This window comes from Taudactylus pleione, unplaced genomic scaffold, assembly GCF_031769625.1.
Source record: "Taudactylus pleione unplaced genomic scaffold, aTauple2 ptg000375l, whole genome shotgun sequence".
In the NCBI taxonomy this organism is placed as follows: Eukaryota; Metazoa; Chordata; class Amphibia; order Anura; family Myobatrachidae; genus Taudactylus; species Taudactylus pleione.
The window spans coordinates 1,043,017-1,063,538 of NW_028284776.1; the positions used below are offsets into that span (position 1 = coordinate 1,043,017).

Consider the following 20,522-nt stretch of genomic DNA (forward strand, 5'->3'; position numbering starts at 1 on the left):
TATATTATATCAATACCACCATTTATCTACATGTTACACATATTACCATCCAATTATATACTTATTTGAGACTGAGCAACATATTAAACACCCACAGAAGAGCAAACCTCCTAATATTTTTCACTATGGATCAGATACTTCCCTTATAAGGTTCTCTGCTGTTCAATTAGGCAATATCATATTGCAGTAATTTAAAAAACAAACAAACAATAATTTTATACATTAAAAATGTACAACAAAAGCTTGGGTTCAGACCTTATCTGCAATATTAGTCACACAAGTATACATATACATATATATATAGACGGTGCCCCTTCCTGAGTACCTCTTACAATATAGGCCGGGTCTGCAGCAGTTCCTCCCCTCCTCTCTCCTTCTCTCCCATGCTGATACTGGCACAGGTGCTTCAGATATTCCCCACACACCCCTTACATGCACAGTTTTCCTCACATGTGCATTAGATCTCCCATATGTACATCAGACATCCCATGTCGCACAAACCCATCAAACCTTCTCACATGTGCATCAGACCACCCCCACATCTCGGTATTGGGCAGAGGAGTACACATAAGATGGTCCCCATCACTCTTATAATGTAATTTATAACAAAAAGGAAGATTGCCCTTACCAAGATGGCCGCCAATTAAGTCTTCTGACCCTGTCCCTGCATGTGCTGGCGATCTAAAATGTCTTATTGTCAAGGTAAGAAATTATAATTATCAGGCCCCATTATCTTTGTTTTTACCCTTTTCAATTCCTCTCCATTGCTCTTCCTAATGTAAACATTCTTAAAGAGTGTTGTTTCTCTGGGGTCTTGTTTTGATTAAGGGCGTTATTTCTTTCTGCATTGGGCTTGTTGATACTCCTAAAGATAGACGCAGAGCAATCGCCATTAACCCTGCTGTTCTGTTCCGGTCTATTTGACCTGAAACAAAATTAATTTCGGTGTCAGTTTGTTATTTATGTAACTGTGATTTCCATGTTATGACTTTTATTTTTTATGGCAAAGATTTTTATTATTATTTTTCAATTTTGCAAGTTATGAATAGTTAGTACTAATGTACCGTTCAACATAAATTTTATACCAGTGACTGACCATATATCTTTCAAAAAACATTATTTCAACAACAAAAAGTCCACAAATTTTGAATACAATAGCAGTTTATTGTTTTACATTTGAAGTACAGTGCCTTGCAAAAGTATTCACCCCCATTATCTTTTTACCTATTTTGTTACATTACAACCTGTAATTTTTTATTTTTTTTTTCAATCTGAATTTTATGTGATGGATCTGCACAAAATAGTCTAATTTGGTGAAGTGAAATGAGAAAAATATATAAAAAAAAGAATCGTTATAAATAAAATTCTGGAAATTGGCATGTGCATATGTAATCACCCCCTTTGCTATGAAGCCCCTCAAAAGATCTGGTGCAACCAATAACCTTCAGAAGTCACATAATTAGTGAAATGAAGTCCACCTGTGTGAAATCTAAGTGTCACATGATCTGTGTTATAGGAAAATTCCCCAAAGATGTCTCTTATCTTGAAATTTCACCCTTCTATCTCTCCCCCTCCTTTGTATGCTCTGCTAACTGCAGAACCAGTAAACACCAGTTCTCACACACACACTTGATCAAAGAATAGAGATTGCTCCCCCGTTTCCTGGGTCAAGTTACAGCCAGACTCTTATATGTGAGAAACAAAGGCTGTGAGGACACACATGTGCTCAGACTGCTGAATGAGAAGGTCCTAAGGCAGGCCTGTGATCTCCAAGAACATAAGTATCAATCATATTGTATTGTTTTTATGTGTGTAATTGAATATATTGTTTAGTAATTAATTGTAGCAGGGTATGTATGTAATGTGTAATCCTACTTTGATAAACTAATATTATACAGAGAACTCTGTGGGTGTTTTATGTTACTTCATGTGGTAATAGGATTTATATAGTAGGGACTAAGATTTACAGTATAAAGCAAAGAACAGTATCAGGAATTACAGGGAATATAAATATCCCTTATCAATCTGTCAGTATAAACACACCTTTTCTGAAAGGCCCCAGAGGCTGTAACACCACTAAGCAAGAGGCATCACACCATGAAGACCAAGGAGCTCTCCAAACAAGTCAGGGACAAAGTTGTTGAGAAGTACAATTCTGGGTTGGGTTATAAAAAAATATATAAATCTTTGATGATCCCCCGGACAACCATCAAATCCATCATCATCAAATGGAAAGAACATGGTACCACAACAAACCTGCCAAGAGAGGGCCGCCCACAAAAACTCACAGAATGGGCAAGGAGGGCATTAATCAGAAAGGCAGCACAGAGACCAAAGGTAACCCTGAAGGAGCTGCAGAGTTCCACAGCAGAGACTGGTGTATCTGTGCATGTGATCACAATAAACCGTACACTCCATAGAGCTGGGCTTTATGGAAGAGTTGCCAGAAAAAAGCCATTACTTGGTGACAAAAATAAGAAGACACGATTTGAGTTTGCCAAAAGGCATGTGGACGACTCCCCAAATGTATGGACGAGGTGCTCTGGGGCAAACCCAACACATCCCATCACCCCAAGAACACCAAACATCCCCACAGCATGATGCTGCCACCACCATGTTTCACTGTGGGGATGTTTTTCAGCAGCAGGTCTTGGAAACTGATTTGAGTCGAGGGTAAGATGGATGGTGCTAAATACAAGGATATTCTTGAGCAAAACCTGTTTCAGTCTGCCTGTGATTTGAGACTGGGACGGAGGTTCACCTTCCAGCAGGACAATGACCCGAAGCATACTGCAGAAGCAACACTCGAGTGGTTTAAGTGGAAACATTTAAATGTGTTGGAATGGCCCAGTCAAAGCCCAGATCTCAATCCAATTGAGAATCTGTGGTCAGACTTGAAGATTGCTGTTCACAAGTGGAAACCATCCAACATGAAGGAGCTGGAGCAATTTTGCCTTGAGGAATGGGCAAAAATCTCATGGGCAAAATGTGGCAAGCTCATAGAGACTTTTCCAAAGCGACTTGCAGCTGTAATTGCCGCAAAAGATGGCTCGACAAAGTACTGACTTTAGGGGGGTGAATAGTTATGCATGCTGAAGTTTTCTGTTATGCTGTCCTAAATGTTATTTGATTCACAATATAAAAAAAAACACAACTTCACATTTGTAGGCATGTTCTGTGAATGAAATGATGCACACCTTCAAACAATCCATTTTAATTCCATGTCGTGAGGCAACTAAACATGAAAAATGCAAAGGGGATGAATACTTTTGCAAGGCACTGTATGTCAGTAATTTATGTATTCACAGTTATACAAGTTTGAACAAGTCCACATGTTGAGCCGGATATTTATACTGAACTGAAAGTTTCTGGAAGTCTGTTCCACACCTCCCAAAGGTCCCACTTTCAGCGGGACAGTCCTATTTTTGTGGGTCTGTCCCGCTGTCCCACCTGCAGGCTGCAGTGTCCTGTAGGGGGGAGAAGTTGGAGGAACACTATCAATGCTGCTCAGCATAGCAGAGCAGCTGATGAATAGATGCCTACAGTGCAGGGAAAGCCTGGGGACAGCCCAGCATCTCCGAGAGTTGTGGGCATACCCCCACAGTGATGCAAATTGGGGTGCAGGGAGGCCATGCCCCCTTTCAGATGAGGCTCCACCCCCTTTTCTGGCTCATGCGCAGGGGTCCCAAATCTACATGGACCAATGTCGGGCGATATACTGTTTTTGTTTCTCCTTTTTATCTATAAATACATGGTTTGGTGTGATCTATTCAGTTTGAGATTGATCTGTGCACAATCAATATTTACTGCAGTATGGCTATTTCAAAACCTTTGACCAAGCCTAAGCTTTAAGTGCTTGTGGAAGCATCTGATAGCAAAGATGTATCTGAGGAAGGAAGTCATACAAGTTATGAAAGTGAAGGTGATTATTCTGACAATGAGGATGATATTTTAAATCAACCTGTTGCTACAACTCCATATATTCTTTCCAAGGATGGTCAAATAAAATGGGAACTCGATTCTCGTCGACATCCTGCTGGTAGGCTATTTAAAGCCAATGCTATCAAGAATACTCCCGATGTAACAAGATATGCAATAACACAATTAACTGATATGGAAAGTGCATTCAATGTTATATTTAGTTTAATAGAAAACTATATAATAAAATACAGAAATATTAAAGGACAATGTGTTTATAGAAAAAAGTGGCAAAATTTGGACAGTGTTAAAGTTTTGAGCTTACGTCTGACTTTTATTATTGGCTGGAGTATATAAATCTTATGGTGAATCAACAAAAAGCTTGTGGAATAGTGAAACTGGTCACAATATTTTCCGAGTGATCGTGTCACTTGACAAATTTTGCGAGTAATTCGTTTTGATGACAAATCTAGCCAACATGAAAAAAGGCGCACAGACAAACTTGCTGCTGTAAGAGAAACCTGGAAAAAAATGGTGGAAGTTCTTTCAAAATTATATTACCTACAGTGGTGCTTGAAAGTTTGTGAACCCTTCTGAATTTCTATATTTCTGCAAAAATTTTGCCTAAATCTATCTTTTCACACAAGTCCTAAAAGTATATAAAGAGAACCAAATCAAACAAATGAGACAAAAAATTAGATATGCTCTTTTTTTTTTTTTTTAGGTAAATGATCCAATATCACATATCTGTGAGTGTCACAAGTATGTGAACCTTTAGGCTTAGCAGATATTTTGAAGGTGAAATTAGAGACAGGTATTTTCAATGTATGGGATGACAATCAGGTGTGAGTGGACAACCTGTCTTTTTAAAAGAACAAGGATCAAAGGCCCTGATTCAGACCCGCTCACGAGCGAATAGCACTCGCAAGCGGGTCGAAGACCGGTAAGTGCGCATGCGCGGAGTGTGCACTGCATGTGTGCGAGCCCCGTAGTGAGTGAGTTTTCACTCGCTGCGGGACTCACTACAAGACGGGGTGGCTGTCGATTGTGATTGACAGCTCGCCCCGTTTTGTAGGCGTGCAGGGGGGGTGGCTGGACAAACGGAGGCATTCCTGAAGGAACGCCTGCCGTTTGTGGGCAGCCCTACTGATGTCACCAGTGATGTCAGTAGTGAACTTCCTGCTCTTTTAGAGCAGGAAGTTCACTGGGGCTTGCGGTGGACGAGAACCACAAGGGTCTCGTCGCAAGCCCGATGGTCACGATAGTCGTGACCATCGCCAGGCCGCCCGCTAAAGCTGTGAGTGGTCACCCACAGCTTAGCGAGTGGCCTGGAGGCCGGTAAAAAAACCCAAAAAACTGCCCGCCCTGATTCAGATCGAGCGCTCGCAAACAGCGAGCGCCTCTAAATCAGGGCCAAAGTCTGATGTTCACAACACATGTATGTAGAAGTGTATCATGCCACGAACAAAGGAGTTTTCTGAGGATCTCAGAAGAAGAGTCGTTGATGCTCATCAGGCTGGAAAAGGTTACAAAACAATTTCTAAGGAGTTTGAACTCCACCAAACAAAAGTCAGACAGATTGTGTACAAATGGAGGAAATTCCAGAGCATTATTACCCTCCCCAGGAGTGGTTGACCAACATAGATCACGCCAAGAGCAAGGCATTTAATAGTTTGCAAGGTCACAAAAGAACCCAAGGTAACCTCCAAGCAACTGAAGGCCTTTCTCACTTTAGCTAATGTTAATGTTCATGAGTCCACCATCAGGAGGACACTGAACAACAATGGTGTTCATGGCAGGATTGCAAGGAGAAAGCCACTGCTCTCCATAAAAAAACATTTCTGCCCATCTGCAGTTTGCTAAAGATCACCTGGACAAGCCAGAAGACTATTGGCACAATGTTTTATGGACAGATGAGTCCAAAATAGAGCTGTTTGATTTAAATGAGAAGCATTATGTTTGGCGTAAGTAGAAAACTGCATTCCAGCATAAAAACCTCATACCATCTGTGGAACACGGTGGTGGTGGTATCATGGTTTGGGCCTGTTTTGCGGCATCTGGCCCACAATGACTTTCCATCATTGATGGGACAATGAATTCTGAGTTATACCAGAATATTCTAAAGGAAAATGTCAGGACATCTGTCCATGAGCTGCATCTCAAGAGAAAGTGGGTCATGCAGGAAGACAGTGACCCAAAGCACACAAGTCATTCCACCAAAAAATGGTTAAAGAAGAAAAAATTTTAAGTTTTGGAATGGCCAAGTCAACGTCCTGACCTTAATCCAATCGAAATGTTGTGGAAGGACCTGAAGCGAGCAGTTCATTAGTGTTCCCTCTAGCTCCGGCGGCAGGCAGGGCGCCGGAGCTAGAGGGCATGCCCGCGCGCGAAGGGGGCGTGGTCATCGGAAAAGGGGGCGTGTCTATAAGACACGTCCCCTTTTCGTCACTCTTGGGGGCGTGCCCGGCACTTACGGACACGCAGGGCAGCCCCCAAGCCCTGCAGACAGGGAGAATAGATGCCGGGCGCATGCGCCCGGCGTCTATTCTCCCGGGGGGTAACCGGGTCACCGCATGTTTCTCCACCCGCGGGACGCTGCGTCCCGCGGGTGAGAACGGCTCCCACAGGCTGTTAGGGCAGGGCGCTTTTTGCCCTCCAGAAGGAGGGCAGGGCGCCGCGCCCCGCTAAAACAGCCTAGCGGGAATGCTAGTTCATGGGAGGAAACCCACCAACATAACAGAGTTGAAGCTGTTTTGTATTGAGGAATGGGGTAAAATTCCTCCAAGCCGATGTTCAGGACTAATCAACAATTACCGGAAACATTTAGAAGCAGTTATTGCTGTACAAGGGGGTCATACCAGAAACTGAAAGCAAAGGTTCACATACTTTTGCCACTCGCAGATATTGGATTATTTAATAAAAAAATGAGCACATCAAATTTTTTTGCCTCATTTGTTTGATTATCTATTTTTAGGACTTGTGTCAAAATCTGAGGTAGTTTTAGGACAAATTTCAGCAGAAATATAGAACATTCTGAAGGGTTCAAAAACTTTCAAGCACCACTGTATTTGAAAATGTGAACATAGAAGAACAATTAGTTGGATTTCAAGGGCTCTGCCCTTTCAAACAATACATTCATTCCAAGCCAGTGCAATATGGTTTGATATCTGGACTTTGTGTGATACTAATACATATCATATGTTCTAAAGTCACAAGTTTATACTGGAAGAACCAGGAGCAAGACCAGAAAAAAAACAGGAGATGAGAGTTGTGGCAGACCTCACAAGTGAACTAAGGGGGCAAAATGTTATATGCGACAACTTTATCACCTCATACAATCTGTCACAACTTCTGCTCAAACGAAACATAACCCTATTTGCTACTATAAGAACTACCTCAGCAAATCACAAATAAGCATGTGCATAGTTCATCTTTTTATTTCACTGAAAACACAATGGTAGTGAATTATGGGCCTGATTCAGACCCACTCGCGAGCGGCTGTCCGCTCGCAAGTGGGTCGATGTTCTGGACTGAGCATGCGCACGACGGAGGGAGCTCCGTCGTGCGCATGCGCCAGACGCGACGAGCGAAGGAAAGTCCTTCGCTCGTTGTGTCCGATCAAAGGGGGCGTGCTGTCAATGTTGATTGACAGCACGCCCCCTTTGGTAGGCGTGCCGGGGGCGTGCCTCCCTGACGGGGCCGTACCCACGGGAACGCCTCCCGTCAAAAGCCGGCCCACTGACATCACTAGTGATGTCAGTGGGAGTGATTTGGGCTCTGATAGAGCCAAAATCACTCCGGAGCTTGCGGTTGAAAACCTCAACCGCAGGCTCCGGCTTGCAATTTCGATGGTCGCGATGGTCTCGACCATCGCGGCCATCAAAATGCACGCTCGTATAGCCTGTGGGTGGTGACCCACAGCTATACGAGCGTCCAGGAGGACGCTCCATTTTCATGGAGGCCGGCCCTCATTCAGAGCGTGCGCTCTGCTCAGAGCGTACGGCTCTGAATGAGGGCCTATGTTCCAAAAAATATAAGAATGCCCTTCTTTTGAGCACCTTATAAAATGAGTTAGTGACTGGCCAGACAAGAAGCCAAACATAATTTTGGACTATAACATGACAAAAGGTGCAGTGGATAACCTAAATCGACGTGTGAACATGTAAGAAACTTACCAAGAGGAGAATTGTTTTGGAAGAGTTTAGAAAAGCACTCATCAAGCCCCATATTTCCTCAAGACAATATATGCCATGGACAGAAGAGTCATGTAAAATAGTGAACGGGAGGCAGCTATTAGACCGGCGGACTGAATGCTGCCGGTCTAAGTACCGACGCCTAAAGCCCTACACGGGACTTAAGATAGGCGTCGAAATACTGACGCCTATCTTAATCCTGATGCTGGAAGACAGACAGACCCCGGACCGATCGAGGTAAGTCCGGCGCGTCTTAAATGTTAGCCGCCGGGGGGGAGAGGGTTAGGTTTAGACACCCCTGGGGAGACTAAGGGTTAGGTATCCCTCGGGGAGGGTTAGGGTTAGGCTAGGGGAAGGGGGGGTTAGGGTTAGGCGCCACTGTGGGGTGGTTAGGGTTAGGCACCCCCCCCCGGGAGGGTTAGTTTTAGAGTGCGGGAAGGGGGGGTTAGGATTTGGCACCCCGAAGGGGAGGCACCACCCCGGGAGTTTTAGAGTTAGGCACCACTAAGGGCGGTTTAGGGTTACGGGGGGGGGAGGGGGGAGGTTTAAAATACCAGCCCCAGTAAATATATCCATCTGTCGGGCTGGTGCAGTGGACTAAACAGCTGCCGGTATTTCAATCCCATTCCCATTAAACAACCCATGATCCTCAACCAGAAACTTCTGCAGGGAGAGTTGGAGCTGTCAAATGTGCCAGGTGAAAATTTTGCTTATCAAAAATTAAAATATAACAAACATTACATGTACCAAATGCAACAAATATATATGTAAATCCCATACTGCCCAAATTGTATAAATGACAAAATACGTATATTAAATAATTTTTCCAAAATTTTCTGTATGTTGTTTTTAATTTTGTTTTAAAGAATAATATCTTTATTTAACCCAAATAAAGTTTATAGGATAGACCTTTGATTTAATAATAATGAAAAGCGTAATTTTATGATACGGGACATATTGACCCGAACAGTACATCTGTATAGTACACACGAACAGAACAGCAGGGTTAACAAAAACCCAACAGATCACTGCAAAGTACATCTTAAAAGTGGCATAGGATAGATGTTGTATATAATAAGCAAGTGGTACTGATAATCTGCTATCCTACAGAAGTACTGTTATAAGCCACAGCAGCAGTAGCTCTCTCCAGCTGCAGGTCCCGGTTGTTGCTAAGTGATTGGAAAACTGCGTCAAGCGGTTGCAGCCTGTATACAGGCTGCAACACCGCATCAAGCCAGCCACTATGGCCGATGGTCCCAACAGTTGCTAGGAAACCAGAACTCTCTGCAGCCACACTGCCTGTTGGTCCTGGCTGTAACTAAGCAGCTGGGATGCTTTCTTTTGTTTGTGCAGCTACTCAGCTGAAATGTAATTGCTAGGGGCCTGTCTCTGTATATAGTGTCGGACTGGGCATGAAGAGTCCCCCAGGAAATGCAATCATAGGGGCCCACCAGGCCCGGTGACAGGGGGTACAAGGGCTACACCTGTCCCGGGCCCCAAGATTGAGAGGGGCCCCATGGCTCAGAGGGGCATCTAGTTGGGCAGCGGCACCTTAATGCTATTTACCTGTTGATGGCACCGGCCTTCATCTGGCGCTGTGCAGAGAAATGCAGCCGGTCAGTGTAACACCCTCCCACCCGCAGTGGCCCACTCCGGTGACTAACTTCCCCGATGACCCCCTCCTCCTCAGCTACCCTGTCACCTGATGCGCCATATCAGGTGACAGTGCCCTGCAGGGGCTTCATTAGTTGCGAAGCTGCGCGGTCTCTTCTGACTGTGGGAGAGATAAAGGAGGCGAGAGCAAGTTTGCCTCGTGATCTGACACCTTCCCGACCCCTGAGGCAGCCGCAGCAGCAACGAGTATTTGGTAAGTGTATTGTTGCATGTTTTATATATGTATGTATTATATATATGTGTGTGTGTGTGTGTATAGATATATATATATATATATATATATATATATACAGAGAATATGAGAATATATATATATATATTTCATAGACAAGATACCTTACGGTTTCACATGTCCCATTAAGGCTGCTTAGACATGCTCTGAAAATTCACAAAACCTATTGAATTTCTGCCACTCAAACTCCAAAGAGCAATGAAATTATGATCAAGGTTGACGCCTTAATGGATGTGTTCCTTGCATAATACAGATATGGTATGCCATGACACCATGTGGTTAGCTGCAGATTCAGCACTCTCACAGTTTGAGATTGCTGTCACTCACAAAATGGTGGAGCTGCTAATTCACAGAATAGTGTACTCATTGGAATACACACATTCAGTCTATGCAAGTCATAGCTTTTAAAAATGTATTAACTATCAGGGTTTGGATGAGCAAACCGGGCCACCTACAGGGGAGAAGGGCAACAAAATGGTACACTAATGCAGGTGGAAGAGTAGCCAGCACACAGGAGGTGGTTTGGGAGGTGCAGAGTGTGAGATGGCTGCAGGGGCATGCGGGGTAGCAGCAGCAGCAGTGGTGCAGAGCAGAGGCAGCAGGGCAGTGCAAAGGGGGCATCAGCGGGAGACAGAGGGCTCACTGGTAGTGCGCATGCACCTGAGAAAATAAAATCAATAAGTCACAGATACACGAACGCAGCAGTGAGATCCATCTACGCACCTATTTAAATGTGTAAAATAAAAAAAGGTGCCCCCCCCCCAAGCAAAACCAGCATCGGGTTTTTAACAGGTTCGGTTCTCAGAGAACTGAGCCCACCCGAATTTTGCAGATCCGAGTCGGTTCCAAGCAGGCTCAGAGTTCCCCGCCTGACCTGGATTTCGAAACTGAGGCAAAACCATAGAGTCGGAAATCTCGCAGTTCGCGAGCTTACGTCTCTATGATCAATGTAGTATATAGGGACCACGCGGCAGACGCCATTTCACTCCGGCTGTGGATACTGAACAGGGAGGGTGGGTAGTGTAGGGCTGGGAGAGTGGTGCTGTGCTGTCTGCTGTGTCCTGTGTCCTGGGCTGGTGCACGGCTGATCCATACTGGGCTGGTGCTGCCGAGTGCTGATCCATTCTGGGCTGGTGCTCTGCTGTCTGCTGTGTCCTGGGGTGTTGCAATGCTGATCCATTCTGGGCTGGTGCTCTGCTGTCTGCTGTGTCCATCTGGGCGGGTGCAGAATACATCTGGGCTGGTGCTGCGTCCATCTGGGCCCAAGTTCTGGACTTCCCCCCCCCCCCCAAAAAAAAATATAGTGTAAAAAAAAAAAAAAGTGTCTTTTATTGTAATATTTTTTTGTGTGTGTGTACGTGTTAGGCTTAACTGCACAAGATCCAGCCAGCAACACAAGTTGCAACCTAGTGCTGCCCGACTCCAGTCGTGATCAATCGGTGCTCTGGGCCCAAGTTCTGGAGCATAAAAAAATAAAAATAAATAGTCTTTTATTTTATCTTTAACTTTAACTGTCTGTGTATGTGCGTGTATCCAGCCAGCAACGCAACTTGCAACCTAGTGCTGCCCTACTCCAGTCGTGATAAATTGCTGCTTTGGGCCCAAGTTCTGGAGCATAAAAAAAATAAAAATAAATTGTCTTTTTTTATCTTTTACTGTCTGTGTGTGTGTGTGTGTGTATCCAGCCAGCAATGCAACTTGCAACCTAATGCTGCCCGACTCCAGTCATGATCAATCGCTGCTCTGGGCCCAAGTTCTGGAGCATAAAAAAAAATTAAAATCAATTGTCTTTTTTTGATCTTTTACTGTCTGTGTGTGTGCGTGCGTGTATCCAGCCAGCAACACAACTTGCAACCTAGTGCTGCCCAACTCCAGTCATGATCAATCGCTGCTCTGGGCCCAAGTTCTAGAGCATAAAAAAAAATTAAAATCAATTGTCTTTTTTTGATCTTTTACTGTCTGTGTGTGTGTGTTAGGCTTAACCGTACAAGATCCAGCCAGCAAAGCAAGTTGCAACCTAGTGCTGCCCGACTCCAGTCGTGATCAATCTGTGCTCTGGGCCCAAGTTCTGGAGCTGAACATAAAAATATATATATATTGTCTTTTTTTATCAAATTTTTTTTGTGTGCATGTCAGCCACACCTGATTGTCACTATCATCGGCGTAGCTGCGCATGGGTGCTGTGCTCCTGTCTATCGAGGGGCTGCTGCCCAAAATAATAAATAAACAATTTTTATTGTGTGCATGTTAGCCACATCTGCCATCAGCGTAGCTGCGCAGGGGTGCTGTGCTGCTGTCTGTCAAGGGGCTGCATGAATATTGCAATGAAAACTTTTTTTTTTAAGTTATTGAGTTGCAAAAAGTTTTTTTTTTAATCTTAAACATAGCAGAAATATTATCCTAACAGCTTATAAAGTTATATGCTCTAAAAAACTAAATCCTATATTTTTTTACAAACCTATATAGAGTAAACATCCTAAATTTTAAAACTGTTCTATTCAAAAATGTAAACAAAAGCAAAGATTATAAGTCTAGTGTGTTATAGTGTGTTATTAGAACAAGCAGAACTGAGCATTAAATGCAACATTTCATTTTAAGGTTTAAGTTTTACGTTGTGTCTGGAGATCATTTAAAAAGCAGAAAAAGAGCTCCACCACAAGCGGCAGATGACTAAATTAACACAAAAAGGTTTAATGGACCTTTGTGTGTTAAGACCAAGATTGTGATTCTGCCAAAAGAGAGACTGACACCATGGCCATAAGAGTCACCTTCTGGATGTGAATTGTCTCATTTGCATTGGGAAAACCCAACCCTCAGATGAGATGGATCTCATCATTGAAATCACAATTAAAAAGTCACAATGGAAGACTATAGTGTGGAGAATCTTTCTTCACAGTCAGGAGAGGCCTCAGAGACCATGAAAAAAGATGCTCTACAATAGGTGCTGAACTTCAAGGGATTTCTCCATCATGTTCTGCAGTGTGGAAAGGTTTCATTCACATGTTTTCTACAAAGCAGTTCAAAGTTACAACCTTCAAAGTGTCTGGCTATAACACCCACCTTTGCCAGGAATTACCAAAGATTATTACAAGCAAAGGATTCATCTGTCCGGAATCTGTCTGGGAATTCATGGATCGTATTTGGCCTGAATGCACTAAGACATCCAATGATTCTGTCACTGTGTTCTGTAGCCGACTTTGGCCCTCATTCAGAGCCGTACGCTCTGAGCAGAGCGCACGCTCTGAATGAGGGCCGGGCTCCATTTTCATGGAGCGTCCTCCTGGACGCTCGTATAGCTGTGGGTCACCACCCACAGGCTATACGAGCGTGCTTTGTGATGGCTGCGATGGTCGAGACCATCGCGACCATCGAAATTGCGAGCCGGAGCCTGCGGTTGAGGTTTTCAACCACAAGCTCCCGAGTGATTTTGGCTCTATCAGAGCCAAAATCACTCCCACTGACATCACTAGTGATGTCAGTGGGCCGGCTTCTGACGGGAGGCGTTCCCGTGGGAACGCCCCCGTCAGGGAGGCACGCCCCCGGCACGCCCATTAAAGGGGGCGTGCTGTCAATCAACATTGACAGCACGCCCCCTTTGATCGGACACAACGAGCGAAGGACTTTCCTTCGCTCGTCGCGTCTGGCGCATGCGCACAACGGAGCTCCCTCCGTCGTGCGCATGCTCAGTCCATAACATTGACCCACTTGCGAGCGGACAGCCGCTCGTGAGTGGGTCTGAATCAGGCCCTTTATTCTTACCTGAATCGCAAACTGAAATACGGAATAGTATGCACAGACAACATGGAGGCCTTTGTTATTCCGCTGCCTGCATGCCAACCAATACCTCCCAGACTACACCCACTGCGAGTCCAGGTCTTGATAATGACCATCCCCATCTGTTGCTAGGCCTTCTTCTTCCAAACCATCCATCCTGGACCTCCTGTCCAAAAATGGTGAGCAGGGTACAGAAAGAGGAGCTAGATGTCCTCGATTACATTTTTTTTCAATAGACAATGTGGAGAGATAAGAGCTTCAGATGTTGGAACAGGGGCTCCCTCCTATTTGGCTTCCCTCCAGAGAACAGAGCTCTGTTCCTCAGGAAGTGTCTATGCCTGAGCTGATAAGTAGGTAGTCTCTGTCTGTGGGTAAACACCCTTCAGGAGATGGCAACCCAAAATAACAACAACTATAATAATAATAATGTGTCCACTGATCAATTATAATGATAACCAGCCTGATCCCTTAACAGCAACATACCCCATATGGCCAACTCCTAACATGACACCCAGTTTGCAGCCTCCTCTTCCTTATGACACTAATCCAGTCGCCATGGTTGATCAATTAGACATGTGTTGTCCATCCAATTTTTGGCCTTCTACATTATAACATCATATTCACATATCTAAGAAGTGGACAGCGGGAACAATGGCAATTTGAAGGCCACTAACTAACTCTGTTTTTTTTAATGTCCCTGTACAGGTTGAGAAATTCCTTTACAGAACAGAAGGTTTGCAAAGAATTCTTTAAGTCAATTGTTTATTTCTTTTTGGAAAGCACGCTACCTGGTCCCCTTCTGGGATGAAAAAATCCACTCCCAGCAAGCAGGCATGGCGCTCAAGAAAAAATTCCCAAGAAAGACACAACGTAAGACTTAAACCTTAAATCTGAGAAGTTGCATTTAGTGCTCTGTTCCACTTGTTCACATATCTCATATGGTTAAGTGGACAGTGGGAACAACGGCAGTTTGAAGGGCACTAACTAAATCTATTTTTTTTTTTAATGTCCCTGTACAGGTTGGAAAATGCCTTTACAGAAGGTTTGCAAAGGATTATTTAAGTCAATTGTTTTTTGGAAGCCCTCTTCATGGTCCTCTTCTGGGATGAAAATCCACTCCTAGCCGCAGAAGCAGGCACAGGATTCTCAAGAAAGACACAACGTAAGGCCTTAAATCAGGGGTAGCCAACCTCGGTCCTCGAGAGCTCATGTTTTCCAGTCGACCGAGCTGGTGCACAGGTGTATTCATTACTCACCAAAACTTTTATAAAGATCCACAGGTGGACTTAATTATTATAGTTTTGATTCTGTGAGGAGACATGGAAAACATGCACTGTTGGTAGCTGTCGAGGACCAGGTTTGGCTACCCCTGCCCTTAAATCATAGATCTTACGCTTGTCCACATATCTGTGCTGGTTAGTGGCACTTTGAGGCCATTAACTATGTTTTTTTTACGTCCCTGTACAGGTTGGGAAATACCTTGATAGAATGTTTGCAAAGCATTATTTAAGTCAATTGTTTAGTTTTTTGGGGGAAATCACTCTTCCTGGTCCACTTCTGGGATGAGAAAATCAACTCCCAGCAGCAGCAGCCATGCTCATTGATTCTTCTGTGGCAAGGACTGATGTAAATGTACTGTATCACATTTTTTTTGTAAATGCCTCCTCCCCTCCCCTTCTCTCTCATAAATTTTCTTTGGAATCAAAAAATTAAATTAAATTTACTGCCAATCAACCCTTCCTGTCCCTGCCCTACCTTCAACTACATACATACTCCAACTCCCTCAGGCCTCTTTTGAATAATAACAGTGTTTCCTGATGTGCCATGTTTGAAGTTGAACTGCCATGTGTTTGTGCCACCCACTGCTGCAGCTTAGCTTAGTCAGCCAGCTATCTTGGTGCAAATTTTGGGCCTAAACTAGATGAATAAATCAATATTGTGAGCTGTGAGGTGGTCAAAATTGATTGGAAACAAGTGGAAATAAATGTTATTGAGGTTATTAACACTATAGGAACAAAAAAAGGCAGATTTTATGTGATTTTAGCTGTTTTTTAAATTTTTTAAGAAAAAATCCAGATCCAAAACACGAAAATAAAACACGGAGGTGAGGTTTTGGCAAAACCAATCCAGATCCAAAACCAGGGGAGATCCAGATCCAAAACCAAAACCAAAACACGGGGGTTGGCTCACTTCTCTAGTGGGGAAACACAGGGGAAAAATTACGTAGGGGTCCCCTGTACTTAAGCACAACCAGCACTGGGCTAGTCAGAACCAGCCCTGGTTGCCAAAATATGGGGGACAAATGACGTAGGGGTCTCCCGTATTCAGCGCAACCAGCACTGGGCTCTGAGCCGGCCCTGGTTCTGGAAATACAGGGGGAAAAAATGTGTAGGGTCCCCCTGTATTTACCAGAACCAGCACCGGACGGCCACAGCCAGGGGAGCCCTTTCATCGGGCCGCCACAGCCACAGCATCACCCCTGACTGCTAGTCAGCCCAGGCCAGGGATCCCTGGGGAGCTGGTGCCCCACCAATAAAGGGTCCCCCCTCCAGGGCACCCCAGGCTGATAGCCCGGGGCTATCCCCAGCACCCCTGGGCGGTGGGTTCCAGGTTGATTGTGTTGTGTGGTTCATATAAAAATATAAATTTTGTCTTTTGCAGTAGTACTACAGGTCCCAGCAGGCATCCCTGCATACTGGCACTTGGAGAACCACAAGTACCAGCAGACAGGGCACTAAGGGCCTGCTGGTACCCATAGTACCCCTGCAAAAAAAATATTAAAATAAAACAAACAGACACAGTTTTTTAAAAAGTATTTTATCTAGCTGCACCTTCACCTGGGGTGCGGCAGCTTTTAAGCTCTTTTTCATGGCTGCCGCTCCCCCAGGACTTCTACGGTATCTTCACCTGGAAGGTGGCGGCCATTAAGCTCTTTTTCCCGACCACCGCCCATTCAGGGCTTCCGCGGCGTCTTCTGTCTTTGGCAGCTATCCTCTGCTGTCTCCCGGCCGACGACTGAGTGGACGGAGCCTCATGCTGGCTGTACTTAAGCCAGCCGAGGGGGCAGGGCAATGATGTCACGAGCCGTGATTGGCTCGCGGCGGCCATCTTTAAATTTCAAAAATGGCGCTTTCCAAAGCCCGGTGCTGGTTGTTATTTTTGGGGAGGGGGCTACACCATTTTTTTTTTTACATGGGTTTTTTTATTTAATTAAACATAGAAGCACAGACGGGTCTCACTGACCTGTCCCTGCTTCTGTGTTTGTTTTTTTAAACACAGATGCAGGTATTACGGATATACCAGATCCGAGCCTGCATCTGTGTGCTGCTACCTTCCCCAGATCCTAATGCCTGCACCAATGTCGCCCACACTGCTGCCGCACCACCGATGCTAACGCCCGCTACTGTCCCTGGTTCCCGGCCATAGCTAACTCCCACTAACCCCTACCCCCTCTCCCCCGCATCCCGGGTGCAGCAAACGCCGGCTTCCTTCCACCCGCAGAAAAGTGGTCCTAATTGAGAATGACAGAAAAATGCGACAGTTGGAACTTTATATTACTCCCAAATCCTCATTTTTTTCCCCCTCAAATTTAGCATGCAGCACCAAGCGACAGTTCTACCTGACCGTACCAAATTTCAGCTCGGTACCTCCAGTAGCTTTTGAGGTGTAGCCCCTTAAACACCCTGACCCCCCTCTGGAATTCTCTACCGGAGAATTGCAGTTTTTTTCCACGCAGCCTTAATATAAGGGCACAACTATGCCCTTATAATATATATATATATATATATATATATATATTTATTTTTTCAATAGAGGGGGCACCTACCACTACAAGTTGTGCAAAGTTTTTCTCAAGACAACCAGCGATTACAACATGGTACAGGGTCATTTTAGTTTCTGGTGACCCTGTACCATGTAATTACTGGTTGTCTTGATAAAAGTCCTATGGGAACGAAATGCATGTGACCCTGCATGTGACGTGAGTTTATCATAAAGAAACTTTTGCACAACTTGAACTGGTGATTGACCTCTCTATTGACTGTATTTGTTTTGGACCAATGAATTTGGAAATTCCTGTGTGGTGTACCCCCTCAGCTGGCTACCATTGGACGTGAGTGCAGATGACATGGGACTAATATATATATATATATATATATACACACACACACACTGACATCATTCATGGGTTCAAGTTCAGAACATGGGGTACACTAAAGGTGGGTACACACTGGACGATGTGTACCAGGACGATATGTCAGCCCATCGGTCCGTCATATCGTACCGCGAGTACACATCTCAATGATGTAATGAATGATGGAACGATCACTAATTCCATCCTTCATTAACATGAATGGGGCTACATTCAATTTCATCAGGTTTGATGAACAGCACATCAAACCTGACGATGTTGCATGTGACCGCGGGAGTGCACATATCGTGCATTCACACTGCACAATATGCAAAGCAAAGCCGGACTGGGACTAAAAAAGGCCCTGGCATTTTAAAACACACAGGCCCACCTCAGTGACAGCATCTGGATCCTGGCACAGACTCCTCCCTTTACTATTCCAGACTCCTCCCACTGCTTAGTCTATGCTCTTACACATATAAGTAATATTAGAACAACATAAAAGTGTACAACATTCTCTGCATTAAAATACACACAAAAGAGTGCATCCTGCAGGGGAGTTAAACATGTGCCATAGTCAGACATTTGGTATTTGGTTGGCTCTGTTAGGTAAAGCTGGTACTTCATTGGTGTAGATCACACCCAAAGAAAAGGGAAGGCATTTTCCCAATTGACCAAGCACTAGCTTAGCAGTTGTAGAGTATTAGATAGTGATCACTGTAGTATTTTTTTAGGGTAGGGGTGCTGAAGACAAAGGACACATTTGTGCACACCAAAGCAGAGCTGTTACTACACATTTTGGTGCCCCCCTCCATAATAGAAGCACGGTTGCTACCCGCTGAAGACGAGTGCTGAAAAGAACCCAGGTGTGGACTCGATGGGAATGGGCATGATCACACAATAGCATCCCCATTCAAATTATGCCACACAGTAGTGCCCCTTCGTCACATTACACCACACAGTAGTGCCCCTCATTCACGGTACATCACACAGTAATGCCCCTTACGCCATACTATGCCCCACACAGTAATGCCCCTGTTACATCCTAGGAACACCACTGAAATGGCCTCTCTGCATGTCTAAATTCGTTCTCCATCTCCCGGGACACATGTGCAGTGCATCTCTGATGCATACGCAGGCAGAAGATATCATCCATTTGTGTGCGGTATGGACATAGCACTCACCTCTGAATCAGACCCACTGACTTTTGGTTAATTCTGTCTCAGGAATATATACTAATAGTGGGAAAGTACATTACATACAACAACAATGTGCTAATAATACAGACTACCTTATATATCTGACATAGTTAGAGCTACACTTATGGATTACAACCCAGAAAAAATTGGAGTAGATTGCGGTACTGTGCCAATGTAAAATAATTTCCACTGGTAGATCTTTCACCCAATGCGGGATAGTACTTAGTGTAAGTTCAATTAACGGATCAAAAGCTCACCATTTCTCATACGCACGTAGTAGGTGCAATCTGTACAAGCTTGATGTATATATCCACTTGGTAATTGTAATATACCAGGCTTGTGTAGTGAAGGTATAGTGGCAGCTGGAGTAAGAAATAAGTCCGTGCTGTGCTGCAGTCCCGGATCGCTCCCCCGTTGAGCAGCAAACGATGGGCCACATGCAGCCCTCAGCGCCGCCGGAGCCGTGAGCAGCCAGCTAATACAGGCTGCAAATTGGTGGCTGCACTGGGACTGGCACCCGTCCTGCGCCACAGACCCAGGTATTCTCCCGTTGCTGGCACACAGTGCGTGGAGCGACAATCCTCCAATGATATCCAGCTAGTCTTTAACACTCCGGTGTAGTGGGAGCTCCCGTCTCTCCGTGCTTCAGGGATGATGGTGGCAGAATACAGGCCGCTGAGCTGCTGAACACTGATCACAGTGTTTAACCCCTTTGACGCGTTTTGCTCCTCTCTAGGAGCTTTTTCAAGATGGGCCCATCTTGAAAAAGCTCCTAGAGAGGAGCGAAACGCGTCGAAGGGGTTAAACACTGTGATCAGTGTTCAGCAGCTCAGCGGCCTGTATTCTGCCACCATCATCTCTGAAGCATGGAGAGACGGGAGCTCCCACTACACCGGAGTGTTAAAGACTAGCTGGATATCATTGGAGGATTGTCGCTCCACGCACTGTGTGCCAGCAACGGGAGAATACCTGGGTCTGTGGCGCAGGACGGGTGCCAGTCCCAGTGCAGCCGCCAATTTGCAGCCTGTATCAGCTGGCTGCTCACGGCTCCAGCGGCGCTGAGGGCTGCGTGTGGCCCATCGTTTGCTGCTCAACGGGGGAGCGATCCGGGACTGCAGCACAGCACGGACTTATTTCTTACTCCAGCTGCCACTATACCTTCACTACACAAGCCTGGTATATTACAATTACCAAGTGGATATATACATCAAGCTTGTACAGATTGCACCTACTACGTGCGTATGAGAAATGGTGAGCTTTTGATCCGTTAATTGAACTTACACTAAGTACTATCCCGCATTGGGTGAAAGATCTACCAGTGGAAATTATTTTACATGGCCATATGAGTTGTTGCAACAATTGTGTATTTTGAATTATACTCTTATTTAAGAGATACATTTTAT

General features: G+C 44.8%; 1 pseudogene; it reads left to right on the forward strand.

Moving 5' to 3' along the window:
- Nucleotides 1-686: 686 nt before the first annotated feature.
- On the forward strand, nt 687-20,181 carry LOC148508152 (uncharacterized; annotated as a pseudogene).
- The last annotated feature ends 341 nt before the right edge of the window (nt 20,182-20,522 follow it).